Source organism: Prionailurus viverrinus, chromosome B4, assembly GCF_022837055.1.
Source record: "Prionailurus viverrinus isolate Anna chromosome B4, UM_Priviv_1.0, whole genome shotgun sequence".
NCBI classification, from domain to species: Eukaryota; Metazoa; Chordata; class Mammalia; order Carnivora; family Felidae; genus Prionailurus; species Prionailurus viverrinus.
This window is the reverse complement of record NC_062567.1, coordinates 81,854,285-81,871,732: the sequence shown is the minus strand read 5'-3', so window position 1 is coordinate 81,871,732 and position 17,448 is coordinate 81,854,285. Positions and strand designations below refer to the sequence as shown.

At 39.3% G+C, this 17,448-nt stretch overlaps 1 non-coding gene across 1 annotated transcript; it reads left to right on the top strand.

Moving 5' to 3' along the window:
* The first annotated feature begins 17,100 nt into the window (after positions 1-17,100).
* On the top strand, positions 17,101-17,185 carry TRNAR-CCG (transfer RNA arginine (anticodon CCG)). The gene has a single exon. It is a non-coding gene; the product is annotated as a tRNA-Arg (tRNA).
* The last annotated feature ends 263 nt before the right edge of the window (positions 17,186-17,448 follow it).

Below are 17,448 nucleotides of genomic sequence, written 5' to 3'. Positions count from 1 at the left end.
CGCCTGCCCTACCTCCTCCCCTTCCCCTCTTCCTGCTAATCACTCCACTCCAGCTACACTGACCTTTCTGTCCCTCAAACATCCCGGCTTCTGTCCATCTCAAGGTCTTTGCACTTCCTGTTCCTTCTGCTTCCAACACTCCTTCTCTAGAATTCCGCATTGCTGAAAATTACCTTACCTTTGTTTCAGCCTTTTCTGCAGAAAGAGAAAAGCCACTCTTCAAATTCATACAGAATTGCACTGAGATCTCAATAAAATACTCATCGTCTCACAGAGGGCTTCCTTTACCGCCCCGGGCCGTCTCTAATACATTCTTGCATTTTATTTTCTACTGCCTACATGTCCAGGAAATTATTTTATTGATTTACTCCCTTAACTGCATATTGTCCATTTCCTCATATCGGAATGTCAACAAGTCAAGGGTAGGAACTCTGTCTTATCCCCAGCATTTAGAACTGTACCAGGAACATAATAGATATTTAATAATTATTCACTAAATGACAGACTTACAAAATACCTTTGAATATTTTTATGAGGTTCTAATTTTAAAACAGATATTACTATGTTCCAAAAGAAAGTAACAAATTCTTATTTAGGATAATTTGGAAGATACAAAAGATTATGAAGGAGAAAACAAAAATCACCTTTATTTCCAACCAGGGATAATAACTATTGACAATTTGATCCACTTTCTTTATGCATTTTTTTCTACTGAACATAAAGAGAGGCATTTTTCATAATTTAAATTATATTCCATACTGATTATTTTCCTCTGCTATTAGAAATTACCACAAACATCAGGGCTTAAGATAACAAAGATAGGGGCGCCTGGGTGGCGCAGTCGGTTAAGCGTCCGACTTCAGCCAGGTCACGATCTCGCGGTCCGTGAGTTCGAGCCCCGCATCAGGCTCTGGGCTGATGGCTCAGAGCCTGGAGCATTTCCGATTCTGTGTCTCCCTCTCTCTCTGCCCCTCCCCCGTTCATGCTCTGTCTCTCTCTGTCCCCAAAAAAATAAATGTTGAAAAAAAAATTTAAAAAAAAAAAAAGAAAAAATAACAAAGATAAAGCAACTTAAAAAATGGGAGAAAATATCTGCAAGCCATATGTCTGATAAGGGATTAATATGAAAAATACATAAGGAATTCCTACAACTCAATAGCAAAAGTAACAGTCCAATTTAAAAATGGACAAAAAAAACTCGAATATACATTTTTTCAAAAGCGACATACTATTGACCAATGAAAAACTGTTCAACATCACTAATCATTAGGGAAATGCAAATCAAAACCACAGTGAGATACCTTGGACACTATTGGTGGGAAGGTAAAATGGTGCAGTCACTATGGAAAACAGTTCCTCAAAAAAATTAAAAGTAGACTTAACATATGATCTGGCAATCCCACTTATGGGTATATATCCAAAAGAATTGAAATCTGAATCTTGAAGAGATATGTGCACTGCTTTGTTCATTGCATCATTATTCACAATAGTGAAGAGATGGAAATAACCTAAATGACTATTGATGAATGAATGAGTGGATAAAGAAAATTTGGTGTATACACGCACACACACACACACACACACACACACACACTGAACTATTATTCAGCTATTTAAAAAAAGGAAATCCTGTCCTATGCTACAACAGAGATGAAACTTGAACATGTAAGGTAAAATAAGTCAGTCACAGAAAGACAAATACTTCATGATTCTACCAATATGAGATATCTAAAACATTAAAACTCATAGAAACAGAAGGTAGAAAGGTAATTGCCAGAAGCTGGAAGGAGGGGAGAATGGGATTTGCTGTTTAATGAGTACAGAATTTCAGTCGTGTAAGATGAAGAAATTCTAGAAATATGCTGTACAATATAGTGCTTATAGTTAACAATATTGTACTTACACTTAAAAATGTGTTGAGAGTAAATCTAATTTTATGTGTGATTTTTTGCACAATTAAACAAAAAAACAAAACAGATTTATTTTTGCACAGTTCAAGAGGCCACAACTCCAAAAAATCAAGGCGTCAGCAAGGCCATATTCTCTTGAAAACTCTAGAGAAAAGTCCTTCCTTGCCTCCTCCTAGCTTCTGGTGATTTCTGGCAATTGTTAACATTGTTTGGCTTGTTGATGTATCACTCCAACTTCTGCCTCCATTGTTACATGACCTTCCTCCCTGTGTATCTATATCTCTGTATGTTCACATGGCTTTCTATAAGGACACCAGTCATTGGCTTTATGGCTTACTCTGATGTAGCATGATCTTATTTTAATTAATTACATCTGCAAAGACTCTACTTCCAAATATGGTCACATTTCTGGAGATCTTCCTTTACTAGGATTCACCTCAACTTCCTTCAAACTTTACTCTAGGACCCTCTATCAAGCTATACTTCAGCTCTGAAATGATCTTTGCCACTCAGTCCTTCTATCCCTGATCCTCTGGATGAAGCACTTCTATTCTGACTCCAAGGACAGGCAGGTTCTTTGTCATCAGATTATCCTACCCTAAATTTACAGATTCCTCCTTCATCACTACTAGAGACATCTTTGATCTTAGCCCAGGGAAGTTGACCTTTGGCCCTTAAATCATTTTTATTTATTAGGTTTATTTACTTATGTGAGGCATATTCACCACATAATTCTAAAACTGGTCCCATCCTCCAAGAAAGTTCAACTTCTTCACATGTTGCTCTGCTCTAGGACAGTACATGGAGCTAGTTTCTCATGGGCTCGCCTATTGTGGGTCTTCCCTAACTACCTCATCAAAGATTGGCATAAATTCTCTTTGGAAAGCTTATGAACTGTGGGACATGCCCTTGAATTTCTGGAATTCTACTTCCTTAGAAGAACAGAAAAAAAACTAGAATATGCAGAGCTAAGGAATGCTCAGGCAACACCCTCTGCTTATTTCTGCTGTTCCAATTAATTAGATTTGTCCCAGGAAATATCATTCAAACAATATCAAAGTACACTTAAAAATACGACAGTATTCAAATATTCTTCATCATTTAAGATTTCTGCTTAGAACTGTGCCAAGGAAAGCTAGTTCTTATAACAGCAAGTATAAGAACTCAAGGATGGGAGAGAGACTGGTCAGTAGGTCATCGTGAGATTTGAAGAAATTTTGTGAGCTAGGGGAGGAACGAGGGGGAAATAGTCATGAGACCTCCATTCAGTTTAACTGATGTACTGTTATGACTTTCCCAAATTTCCCACATGTTGAGGAAATGTGTCATTGAGCTGGTTTAGACATGTATAGGCCATTTGAAGAACATCTATCTGAAAGAGACAAAGTGCCAATGAGGGGGGAGCAGATGACAACAGAGTTTCGATAGCAATGCTTAAGGCATGCAGCATGCAAAATGTGAAATCTCTAGATGGCTTGTGACAATAGAATACCATTACATCCAACAAGGCTTTCAAATCCTCCATGAAATTAAATCCTCCCATAAAATGAAGATGGACTGGAGAAGACAGGTTATTTCACTTGACAAATACCACATAGTTGAGAAAATAGAAAAGTATACATGTTCTACATACAACTCTTAGCAAGATACCCAGGGTGCTTGTTATAATAATACTAAAATAATCTTCAAGCCATAAAAGTGGTCAAGAATTAATTTAATGACTAGAGTGTAAAAAAGAGTTGCATTTGGAACTTGCCATTTCTGGTATTGAAAATTGCACATTTAAATGCAGCTTTTAAAAAAAAAAAAAATATATATATATATATATATATATGGCCATTTCACTTTAAAATCCTAAGGAGAAGGAAGTGTGAAACAAATATCTTTGTACTTCCTCAGGCACAACAAATATGACATGATCCCTTTCATCATTCTTGTATGCCTGTGGAAAAGATTCAAAACCAGAAATATGATTCAATTTAAGAACCTTTAACCTTATTTCATGGGATGCTGTGCTGTTTGTCATTAAGACAGTTCTGATTAAAGGTTTATTGACTCAATAGATACTCTATATTATATATTACTGTTTTAAAAGAGCAAAACCAACTCATTAGTTAGAAACCAGCAAAGCATGCAAGTGCTTTGTTCAACTGACAATAAGCAAGAGAACCAGTGGAAATTTACCGCTGGAAAGCATTATCACCAAACGGTATTCACTGAGCTGACAATTTTTGACATTTCCCATGTTCCTTCTGAAAATATTTGTGTTAGAATCAGACCTTTCAACATCACCAAGTACCATCTGATTGATTTCTGTGAGATTTTTTTCAAACTCTGGAAACTGAAGTACAAGTAACATGGGCAGAGTCTCTTTGAATCCACATCCCAGATCCAAAACCACACCAAGGATCCTGCATTCCCATGACCCCTGTCCCCACCCCCAGTACCATCAAGGCTATACTTGAACAAGAACATGGCCTTGTATAACCTATGTTTCTGCAGCCATACAAAAAAAGAAAGAAGAAACAGAAGAGAACAATCAAGTGATGTGACTAACAAAAACAGCCTTGTTTCTCACTGGAGAGGAATGACAAGGTCCCCCCTTTCCCTGGCAGGAAACTCCTATTCCTCCTCCAAACCCCATGTTCTCTGTGGCGCCCTTCATCTTCACGTACTGCCATGGTCTTGCTGTCTACCATTTAATGGGCTGAGGGAGGCTGCTTCGGCTACATTTACTGCAGATTTCTCTTCAGAGCCCACTGCTGCTTCCGGGATTCAACCTTGCCATCACCCCCCTTACCTTTCCTCTTATCATGACTTTTACTGCCCTCAGTGCGGGGATAAAACACCCTCCTATGCTCCCAGACAGAATGTCCTGTTTCAGAGTCTGGGTTTGTCTTTCCTGCCCACAGGACTTTGCCAGGCACCATTGTAAAGGGCTTATGCAATATTTATTCTGCTGACATAGGATGCTACATAACATCACTTCAGAACAGAAGATTCATTTTACTGCAGCTGTAGGCCTGATACAGCAATAGAAAGGTCTTTGGAAGATACTGCTGAAGACATCACCTTGGAGATGATACTCTGTGAGGATGGTGAGGATCCTCCAAGATACCATATATACTCTAAAACACAGGTCCAAGAAGCAGGGGATGGGAGTGGTAGAGGCTTGTCATCATTCCCAGTGACCTACCTGAGAATGTGTGCTTCCTAACACTGCATCTTTAAGCTCTGCATATCCAGAAGTCCTGGGTCACAAAAGCAGAATGCCTCTAAACAGAGGACATGGTTAGAGTCCCATTTAACTTTAAGCTATGGTTGCCCCCCAGTTTCATTGAGTCCTTTGTGCCAAAAGACAGGTTGGCAATGAAAAGTGCCATTAAATTGGCAAGACTAATAACCTTGATCGTAAGGAGGAGGTAGGACTGCTTTTATACAGTGGGGTGTGGAAGAATATGATTAGCACCCAGGTAACCCACTGGGCATCTGTTGGTACTCCCCTACCCGATCTTGTAGGAAAATGGAGAAATAAAGCAGCTACAACCTGAGAAAGATATGGTGACCAGGAACTCAGAACTCTCAGGGATGAGAGTCCGGGTCACTCTGCCAGGTAAGCCACATAAATAGAAGACATGCTAACCAAGGATGAGGGGGAGCTAAAGCAGGTGGTAGAGGGAGAAGATGAGTTTTGGTAGTGACTTTCAGATAACTACAGTGGCAAAGAGCTGAGCTAGATCCCTAACCTTTTCCTTTTAAGTTTCACAAGGAAACAAGACCAATCAGAATTTTGGAGTTGTTCCCTAAGGAGAGGATTACTGTGTGAAACAAGTGGATCCTAGGGATGGATTATGGTAAGTGGAGGGATGTGCCATCTAGATGTCCCCTCCAACAGTAAGGCACTCATTCCCTTATCTTCTGAGCATGTGTGCTGATGACAGTTCCAGAAATTACTGTCAACCAAAGAGAGCTGCCTCATCTAGGGGCAGCTGCTATCCAGTGACTGGACCATGGGGATTTCAAAAGACCAGCCCCTCACCTTGAAATGACATAGCACTGGAAGGCCATCCCAGTGCCAGAGCTTCCTGGAGGATTTGCTGAGGCTTTAGTCCCATCGTGCCAATTCAACATTTTCCTCTGCCCAGCTCTGCTCCCCTCTCTCTTTTACAGGTGCTGCTCAGCATTTCTCTATACATCTTCTGTATACGGACCACAGCATCTCTTTCTAGAGGTACCCCACCTAAGACAATCCCATGAGCCTTGGTTGCTGTATTTGTAAAGCTCATAACAACACCTATCTTATAGGGTTGCTATGAGGAGTAAATGAAAAGCTACTTGCAAAGCATTTACTATAATGCCTAATTCATGCAATATTCAATAAGAGTTCATTCTTATGGGGTCCTATTACAGATTAACTCTGGGTTTGCATTATCATTAGGGACATCACTATCACTAGAATCTAGAAAGTCTATCCTTTGGCGTTTCCTAAAACTTGTGCTGTAAGAGAGCCTTCTTATTTGCCCTGCCTTTTCTCCAACTGTAGTTTATCTGCAAGCCTGAGTCTCCTGTTTTCAACTTTAAGCCTCAGAAAGATTTTGTGGTATCTGTGGCCCTTCTCTTTGGGGATGCTAGGAAAAAAAAACACCTATGTCCAAAAAGAAATGAGGGAAAATTACCAGACCTAGATATGAAAGAGGTGATTGTCAAATTATTTCTAACTTGATTGTAGAGTATGTTTGAAGACTGTAAAATGAGATTTGAGGGATCTGTTAATGACCTCAAGAAAATAATGCCTGGTTCTGGGTATTCAGTTTCTATCCTGGAAGCCACGGAGTTGTCTTTGGAAGGATAACAAGAAGGGACTTTCTCTATTTTCTTTTTAGTGTGCCTCAGAGTTCTAGCTAAGCAACGTATTCTGTTTAAAATGGATGGGCAGTCAACCACTCTTCTCTGTCTGGTCAGCCTTCTATCTGGGTCAGGGGCAGGCTGATAGGATAGGGTGAGCTGGGTGGCTAACAGGACATTCTTACATCTTGCTGTTAAAATGAAATTGTTTCATCACCCTGTCCAACCTTCTGCATCAATCATCCATCAATTTAATTTCATCTCACTTTTTCCATGGGGCACCATATTTCTTTCAGCCTGTGATCACATCATGCCTTTCATTCTTAAAGATGTCATTCTTTGGCCACTGCAAACCCCACAATGCAGAATCCCATGGCAACTAGATGCCGTACATTGAGCATGCAAAAATATTTCTTTTATAGTTCTCACTTGTTTTAGATGTTTGTTTTGTCCCTCTCATTAAACTAAGTTCCTTCAAGGGAAAGATTCATATTCTGGGTGAAGTTGAAAAGGATACTGTAGGAGAATAGTGAACATCTTTGAGAGAGTATCCTTCAATGGATATTGATATCCATTATCCCTCTTATCATGAAATCAAATATGGGCAAAGTAAAGGCTTAGCTCTATATATCATTCCCCCTAAAAGGAGCCAGAGCTCCTTGGAGAAATAGCTGATTCTAGAGCTTGTAGAAGGAAAAGACGAAAATAAGTATGGAACATCTTTCTGTCTTAGAATATAAAGATGTGCTCAAAGAATAATGGGGAAATATAAAAATAGATATAGGATCCAGTTCGAGGAGCTCTCTCTGGCCAAATCAAATAATTGGGCATCAGGGGCGCCTGGGTGGCTCAGTCGGTTGGGTGTCTGACTTCGGCTCAGGTCATGATCTCACCGTTTGTGAGTTCGAGCCTATGTCGGGCTCTGTGCTGACAGCTCAGAGCCTGGAGCCTGCTTCGGATTCTGTGTCTCCCTCTCTCTCTGCCCCTCCCCCACTCATGCTCTGTCTCTGTCTCTGTCTCTCTCTCTCTGTGTCAAAAATAAATAAACATTAAAAAAATTAAAAAATAAATAAAATAATTGGGCATCAAACTGAATATTGGTTTAATAAATTATACATCACTGAGAAAATAAATATCCATGAGTCTATACTAATAAATAATCTATGTTTGCCTATTCCTAGGTCACAAAGATATTCTCATATGTTTTCTTCTAGAAGTTTTATAGTTTTAGAATTTATGCTTAGATCTGCAATTCATCTAAAATTTGCTTTTGTATATAATATGATATAAAGATCAAGGTTCATTTTCTTCCATATGTTTATCTAATTCTTCCAACACAGTTATTGGCAAAAAAAATTCTTCCTATTAAATTAATATGCTCCTTGGTTAAAAAAAAATCAATTACGTGGGTCTACTTCTGGACTCTATACAATTCCAGAGTTTCTTTCTTGTTCTCTCCTTATGCTGATTCTACCTTGTCTTAAATGTGGTTTTATAGAATTTCCTGAAATCTAATAGGGTTAGTTTTCAAGATTGCTTGGCTCCTTCTTTTCCGAATATTTGGTCTTGGTTTCCAGTCACCTCATCACCCCAAGCTTTGCCTTCTAATTCCTTAGGTCGAGAAGACTGTGACTTTCCTATAAGCTTCATGAGGACAGAAAGAAGCACCTTCAGGAGAAGAGGCTTATGTGTGTGGATTTTACCCAGCATAGTTTTGTGTTTTCAAGGGTTGAACCCCTCCAGTTGTTGCTAGTATTTGGGGATTATCAGAAGAAGAAGAAGAAGAAGAAGAAGAGGAAATATATATATAGTTATTAGTCTCTGTAGAGAGAGAGAATCTGTAAGAGTTGTCAGCAGGAGAATTAGTTTAATGCAAGCTATTTGGTCATTACTGACAGACCTACCCTTTCCACTGGTTTTCAACACTGAATTTCAGATTTGTGCTGATAGCCCCCATCAGCCCTGCCAGGGAATCCCTACCAGACTGGTGAGCTAGGAACCATGCTCTGTTCTGGCAGATTTTCATTTTAGCCCTGCCTGTGACCAGTTCTCTCCAGCTGCATCCCTAAAGCATCCAATTGCACCATGGGATTTTTGTGCACCTTGCTGGTCATCTAGTTCCTATCTGTGAAGCCTCATTCAGGAAAGAAGCAAAATCATGGAAGCATCCATAAACACCCTGAGGAAAGATGGAAAGAAGTGCAGGAAACTTAGTCATATCTGTGGGTAAATGGGTGGGTGGAGAGGAGGAAAATGGGCCAGAGATGCTAGGATTTACAACAAAGTCTTGTCTTTTGGGAGAGCCGTTTATCAATGTCTGTGGGTACTGAAGAAGGAGTTTTATCACTCTATTGACAGTATCTCTTTGTCCTCGCTGGGACCACTAAGCCCTTAATTATTCCCAGGGGAAGCAAAACTATAATTACTCTTCTAGCTCCCCTTGATTCCCTGGGCAGCCTGGACATCACAGTCATATCAAACCTCCCTTTCCTACCATGATTCTTTTGTCTTTCTCCCCTTCAAGGGCAGTCGTTCTTATTTCTGAACCACCTCTTTTATTAATCCTTTTCGATCACTGTAAAAAGCAAAACTACTTATTTTCTAATGAAAAGGAAACTCGTCCTCCTTTGGAAGTCGTGTAAAACTATGTAGCCATATCAGTGGGAAGGGCATGAAGAAAAAAAATCATAATCGTCTTCAACTCTATGACTGCAGTTTAGTAAGACGTGAAGAGCCTCCGGTTATGCGACTTAGGGCAACAGTTTCATTTATCAAAAAAAAAAAAAAAAAGAAGATAAAGTAAGCCCTAAACAAATCCAGCTTCATGCTTGTTTTCTGACCTTTCATTGAACAGTTATCAGTTGTCACTTTGGCTTGCAGACCGACATTAAAAAGGATAAAAATTTTGCTTCCTTAGCACAGATTCCTGTTGACACAGCTTCTGCTCAGGCTTTGATGCTCTGACAAATTACACCAGGAAAATGGGGCAGAAAAATTAAAAGTCTTCCGCTTGTTACCATTTTTAATATTAGCAGAAGAGTTATTGGTGCCCATGCTCCCATCTCTTTGCTTCTCACTAAGGAATGGGATCTGAATGGGTTATATAGATTGCAAACTCTGTGGGTGGGAAACTTGTTTTAAACCCCAACAGCACTCAGCATACTCCTAGGCACAAAGAAAGTACTCAGTAATTTTTTCTCTTTAATTGAAGTGCGATTCATATACAACACTATTTTAGCTTCAGGTATACAATATATAATGATTCAAAAATTCTATACATTACTCAGCATTCATCACGATAACCTACCTCCCCTCTGGTAATCATCAGTTTCTTCTCTATAGTTAAGAGTCTGGTTTTCTTGTTTGCTTGTTTGTCTCTTTTTGCTTTATTTGTTAGCTGTAAAAAAAGAATGAGATCTTGCCATTTGCAACAGCATGGATGGAGCTAGATGGTATAGTGCTAAGTGAAATAAGTCAGCCAGAGAAAGAAAAACACCACACGGTTTCACTGATATGTGAAACTTCAGAAACAATACTCAGTAGTTCTTGTTTGATTGTATAGCACATAACTTGTCCAATATTAATATTCTATATTCAACCTCTGTTTCCTGAGTGTCAAGAATCCACACTAATTTTTCACCAGGTCTAGGTCAACGGCAATGTCTTTTTTCCATGGGTTTCATAAATACAGTGGGAAAGGCTTTAATAACTCCAGTTCATGGGTCTTATCTGAAACTTCCCTTATACTTCGTAATCAAATTAGAGGAGATAGCCTCTTTAGCACATTCAAATCTATATAATAATATTTCACATTATAATGGTAGAGTTCTATTTCAGCATATTTCATACTAAGAAAGTGTTGATAAATATGATGTTGCTTGTCGTGGTAATTAATACCTTCAATATGTTTGACCAGCCAGAATCACTAAATAATTTTAAACTCTCCTCTGCTCTCTATAGTCTACAGACCAAAATAGGGCAAATGACTTGGGGGTGGTAGGGCATGGAATCTCTTTTAGCCTTAGTCTCTCTGGGAATAATAACACCTGTCTGGCCTGCCTCTCAGATTTGTTGTGAGGGTCAAATGGGATAATGCATGAGAAAATGATTTGTAAACTGCCAAGCTTTGCACAAATGCAAGTTGTTATTATAATTTGCATTTTCCACAGGTCAAAGCCTTACTGGGCAAAGATCCATTCTAAACTTCAAGAATAAATATTGTAAACCATTTCTAAATCTGCAGTGTGTAATGTGAACCATTTCTTTCTGTGCCACAGATCAATGATAATACTGCCTGGTCGCTTATTTCATCTGACCAACCCCTAAATAAAAAATAATTAAAAGCTGATCTGCATACCACATATTCTTCATTGCCATATAGAGCCTTACAAGCGAGGAACAGATCAATTAATCAATGTTTTCCTCAATTATGGTCCATCAGCAGATAAATCTACTGAACCAATCAAGAGTATTATAGGCCTACAGTTACAAAGGATGGAACTTTGCAGCTTCTGAACCATTTTTCTCTTGAAAGGAAAGGGTGAGAAATGGTTGTTTTATCTCTTCTTCTCTGCAAGCATCAGAAGTTTCCAACCGATGAAAGGGTTATGTTGACAAAGTCACAGTAAGACACTTGGAATTATGTGTAAACCCTGACGGACATGGGTCTGGCTCAGAGGACCGGAAACATTCTGAGGAGGGTCTCACATTTTTCTTTTCCTAGCGTATCAGAGATATGAGCCCCAACAGTGTTCTCCTCCACGAGTGAGAAGAGCACGAGGTTCTATTTCTGAACCTGCCTAAAAGAGTTGATAATATTGTTACCACTCTTGGAGAAGGCATGATGTTCCAAGGTGAATATCTTTGTGTGCTTGTGTATATTTCGTTTTGATGTGTAGGACAATAAGACAGTTTTCATTAAACATGGAAACCATTATAACTTTAAATGCAAACTTTTAAGTAAGGAAGAATTTTAATATCTTTTTTCCTTAACAAATGCCCCTCATTAACACATTTCATTCATTGCCAAATCCCACCTCATTTGGCTTTACTTTTCATTTTCTCCTTCTCTGAAAGAGAATATGGTAAGGGAACAAACACAGGATCTGCCTGCATAGATGGACTTGGCCTTCACTGTATTCAACACCCTAGGCACATGCCACTCTTGAAGGTTTATTTTCCTTTCTGGAACATGGAAAACAATGCACAATGAGCCTCTTCCTAGGAAGGTTATTCCAAGTAAGTTCTAATGTCTAAGGTGGCAGGTGGCAGATTCTGAGTAACAGGTATGGATTTATGAGACCCTAGGAGAGGTAAAATCTTCCATCTGCTTCTGCCTTTCCCTCATTATTCTATTCCATTCCTCCAGACAATTTAGTCTGTGTTATAATATACACCTGGAAGCAGATTTAGATTGTGTTTCACCAGTGAGTTTTTTAAAAAAATATTTATTTATTTTTTGGGAGCGTGCAAGTGGGGGAGGGGCAGAAAGAGGGGGATGGAGGATCTGATGCAGGCTCTGCGCTGACAGGCTGACAGCAGTGAGCCTGACGTGGGGTTCGAACTCGTGAACCATGAGATCATGACCTGAGCCGAAGTCAGACGCTCAACTGATTGAGCCACCCAGGTGTCCCCCATCAGTGATTTTTCAATCCTTTCAAAAACTTATCAATACCTGGATCCCACTCTGAGATATTTACTTGGGTAAGAAAACTTTTAAAAATATCCCTGGGTGGGGCACCTGGGTGGCTCAGTTGGACTTCAGCTCAGGTCATGATCTCACAGTTCATGGGTTCAAGCCCCAGGTCTGGCTCTGTGCTGAGAGCTCAGAACCTGGGGCCTCCTGCAGATTCTGTCTCCCTCTCTCTCTGCCACTCCCCAGCTCTCTCTCTCTCTCTCTCTCTCTCTCTCAAAAATAAATAAACATTAAAATTTTTTTTTAATAAATAAAAATACCCCTGGTAATTTTAATGTATGGCTAACAGCGTTGAGAACCACAATCTAGAATGCAACATGTAATGAATCTTGGAAAAACTAACTTTGTGTGGGAAATGCTTTGGTATGTAAGAATTAATGTTTATATTATAAACTGTTGCATGGTCACATATTTTAAGGAAATGTACTTGAATTTCCTAAATGTTGCAGGTAAAGACCTTGCATTGATGCATTCCTATGTATCCTGTTGTCCTTGTAGAACTTTGGAAAAGTAGAGCATATGAAAGAATAAAGGTAAAATTAATCCACTTTTGGAAACTCAGAAGGAATTACAGAAACTCCCATGGATGCCCTAGGCAGAAGCTGCCAAAAGTGAGTTCGATTCCAACCAGGCTGTTGAAAGAAGTCCCTTTGGATGATATTGAAAAGAATAAGAAAAAGAAGTGGAAGAGAAAAATCATTCTGTATATACCTTGAGCGACCAATTTCTTTAGGGTAACAGGAAGAAGAAATTCATTAGGTGGGGGGTGGGGCTTTAATTTCTTCATGAGATTAATTTCCTAGTCAAGCATGGGAAGCTGGGAAGTTTGACTGGTTATATTATAAAGGGGATATTTTGCCCCAGTGTAACTTAATTAAAATAGTGTCTTGAGAACTTTTGGAAATTTCTGGAGAAAATAAGCAAAAGTATTTATGAAGTTCTTTGTGAATATGACCTGCTCATTTCCTCACCTAAATGAATATACAGAAACAATGATGGGTTGGAGCAGTAGTTTCTCAAAGTACATGCAAGACATCTTAGACTGTGATTGTCTTCTCCTTTAAGGGGGACTTCTCAGGAGGAGTTAGATTAAGTCATTGGATTAAGTAGTTTCTTTTAAAAGAAACTCAAGGCAGATAAGGTACAAAAAGAGCCAGTTGTCTGGTGTAAGTCAAGAACATTAACTGGGTTATGGTGCTAAATGCTAGTGGAGTTTTCAGTGAAATGAGAAGGAATCTCTACCTTTGAGATCTCTCTCTCTTCTGGATCTACCTTACTCTAGCTTACATTCTTACTCTTTCGTTTTGGTTTGCTTTGTCTTTCTTTGCTCTACTTTATCTCTTCCCTTAGTCTTAGTGGAACAAGAGCCAATCATACAGATTCTCCAGAAGGAAAAGCATCCTCCCTTTCAATTCTACAAGTTTTAGAGTTCAAGGGAGAATGGAGGAAAGAAATGGGTGATTTAGAGCTTCTCCACTGTAGGCTGAAATGAGAGCCATATCTGGCTCTGTGCTGACAGCTCAGAGTCTGGAACCTGCTTTGGATTCTGTGTCTCCCTCTCTCTGCCCCTACCCCACTCACACTCTGTCTCTCTCTGTCTCTCAAAAATAAATAAATGTTTAAAAAATTTTTCTTTAAATAATAATAAAACTCCAGTCAAAAAGAAGGTGTGACCCTGGGGAAGGAGTCAAGAGAGTCCTTTGGCCTGCTCCTAGTCAAAGCTCTTGGGATAGATACACAAATGGAATCACTAAGATTCCCATTTCATCTATTCCAGTTCACTGCATTTAGAAACAAGGTCTTCATGATAGGAAACTAGAGAAATGGTGGGGCCAGATCCCCAACTAAACTGAATGTAGAGCTTCTTCACAAAACCACAATATTAGCAGTACTGGCTGAAAAATGCAGAGATTGGGATCTTGGCCATTTCTAACCCTATCAATGATATATGCAACAATTAGCAATCATTGTTGGTGCCCTCTATTTTCACCAATACTTCCTTATCCCTGCTCCTTGCTCATCTGGAGTTGTCGGGTTTACTAAAACCCATGCCTTATATTGCATTAGATTGCTATACCAAATAAATGTTTTGACTTGTCTTTTCTGCCTGTCCTAGTTAGCCTACTATTTCTAAGCACTGATTTGAATGACATTTTTTACCTAAAAAAAGCTAGAGACTCTGTAATTTTTGTTAAAATGCAAAATTCTATATGTCTTTCCCTATATTTTACCTGTGGATATCTGAAATCCTACACATCCTCTGATGTTGGCTAAAAATATAACAATAAAAGGACAAATATTCTTTGTAAGATGTAAATTAAGAACCAAAGCTCAGAGGTCACTGAGCACTGATTTCTAGAATCTGGTACCAGACTATTACTCGTTGTTGTTGTTGTTGTTGTTTAACTTACTAGAGGGTTGGTTTAATATAAAAGGATGTAATTCGGGAATAGCTAGATGGCAGAGGTGCAAGGGCCAGTATGTGGGAAGGGGCTTGGAGTTTCCACATCCTCTGGGTCCCTTCCATGTGTTCCCCAATCCAGAAGCTCTACTCTTACCTTTAAAAAGTCAATTTTATTTTTCTGAATTATGCAGTAATAATAAGGTGAAAGCAACACTTGGTTGTTTTGTTTGCTTATTTGTTTTAACAAGCTCCCATTTTATTTAATTTGTCATTATCCACCTCAGAGTAGAATAAAGGCAGATATTTTTCATGGTACTGTAGACTAAATTACAAATGAATGGGAACATTAGCAAATGAGAACATTGCAGTTATTTCATTATAATGTGATTCAATTTCCCTCTCCAAATGTTTGTTTTACACCTCAGCTCTCTAGGAAAAGGGCACAGAGGCCAATTGGATAAGTTAGCAGCCCAAACTTTCATTTCATATCAACAACGATGAAAATATGTCACTCAGGACCAAAAATGAAGGGACCTGGGTGGCTCTGTTGGTTAAGTATCTCACTTTGGCTCAGGTCATGATCTCAAGATTCATGAGTTCAAGCCCCGCATCAGGCTCTCTGCTGTCAGTGTGGAGCCTGCTTCCGATCCTCTGCCCTCTCTCTCTCTGCCTCTCCCCCGCTTGTGCTTGCTCTCTCTCTCAAAAATACATAAACATTAAAAAAAAAAGACCAAAAATGAAGTATAAGTGAAAGATTGGAAGATACATTTCCTAGCAGGGTCTCTTTTAAAAATTTACAATATTTGAATACCTTCCAAATTTAAGGGTCAAAGTGTCAAAAACTGTGAAAGGTCAGATTTTTTCCCTACTTGTAAGGTAAAAATTACCCAGGAACAGTTATCATAGATGCTGGTAGACACCTATGAGATGCCTGGGTCAGAGACAAAAGACTTTATAACTCACAGCACTTTATGTCCGTGCCCCTCTTTCTCCCACCCACACATGGCACGGAGGCAACAGGTAACTGTTGAGGTGGATGCTGGGCATACAGTGGGTTTGCATTACAGCTGAGGAATCCCAAATCTTTTATTATTATTCTAGCAAGTAAACAAACCTAGTTGTGTGTGTGTGTGTGTGTGTGTGTGCACGCACACACACACTCCATAGAGAAATATTATTCCTATCTTCTAAGGCTGTTCTCTATACAAACATCCTTGAAAAGATAATCCAACACAAAAGGCTGCCAGTCAGTGCCCCCACTAACAAGACATGCAGAGAGATCCACGGAGGATGGTCCCCCAACGCGAAGGTTATTATGAAGCATCCCATCAAAGTCTGTTCTAGTTCACATATTAATGAATGAAAGCATGTATTTGTTTATTCCCTAGTAACCCATCTCTTCCCAATTAGACTATGAAATTCCTTCAAGGAGGAGATGGTCTGGTTTGTCTTCATATCTCCACGGCATAGCCCAGAACTCTGCACTTCATAAGTGCCTAATAAATGTGTAATAAATGAGAAAATGATTGGGATCACACAGCAAAATTTACTTTATGATATACCTAAAGATGAAAGTATGTCGCATTAGGGAGAAATTTATTTTAATACTCATTCCTTATTATATTCAGGAATAAACTGATCCTTAATAGATATGGGTACCCATGTGTACCAAAGCCTCTAGACAAAAGTTTTCATTAAATTTTTCTTCAAAGCTATTTTATGAGTATGTCTTAGAATAGGGAGCTTTTCCCAGGCAAAATGGTTAATTAGTGTGCTGTGAACGTAGCTAAAATAGTTCCTTGGCCTGGGTCTCATCTCAGTATTTATGGAATCCTCTTAATGGCAGGCAGTTAAATTGAGTATGTCTTATATGGTTTTGTGTAGCCACTGAAAGTGATTACTGGGAAATACTGAATTAACTAGGAGAGGAAGTCAGAACATTTTAACATCTAGTCCTCAAATTTTGCCCCTTGCCTCCCAAGACAGTGCTGTTCTGTTAGATTTACTTAGTTTCCATTCTTGTGGGTCATCTTAAGGATATATGGGTGTTGATCATCATGTATACAAAATAACAAAAATAGTAACATGGCCTGTCTTAAAATAGTCTCCAAGTCTTAGGGCATCTAGTGAAGTAATGCCAGGACTTAACACACATGAACTCAGAATAACTGCCAGGGCCCGGCCCAGAGAGCAGTCAGGGTGGGCACAGACATAGGACAGGAGTAAAGAGGACACCCACATGGGGCGCCCGGGTGGCTCAGTTGGTTGAGCGTCTGACTCCGGCTCAGGTCATGATCTTGCAGTTCGTGAGTTCAAATCCCACGTCGGGCTCTGTGCTGCCAGCTCAGAGCCTGGATCCTCTTTCAGATTCTGTGTCTCCCTCTCTCTCTGCCCCTCCCCCCTCTAATGCTCTGTCTCTCTCTGTCTCTCAAAAATGAATAAACATTAAAAAAAGTTTTTAAAAAAGAGGACACCCACATGAACCCATGTAGCTGTGTCTGCAATGCCTTTAATGGACTGATAATACACAGTAGCATTCATCCTTGAGCTGGCAAAAATCAAGCTGGCAAGGGGCAGGAATTCCATTAGAAAAT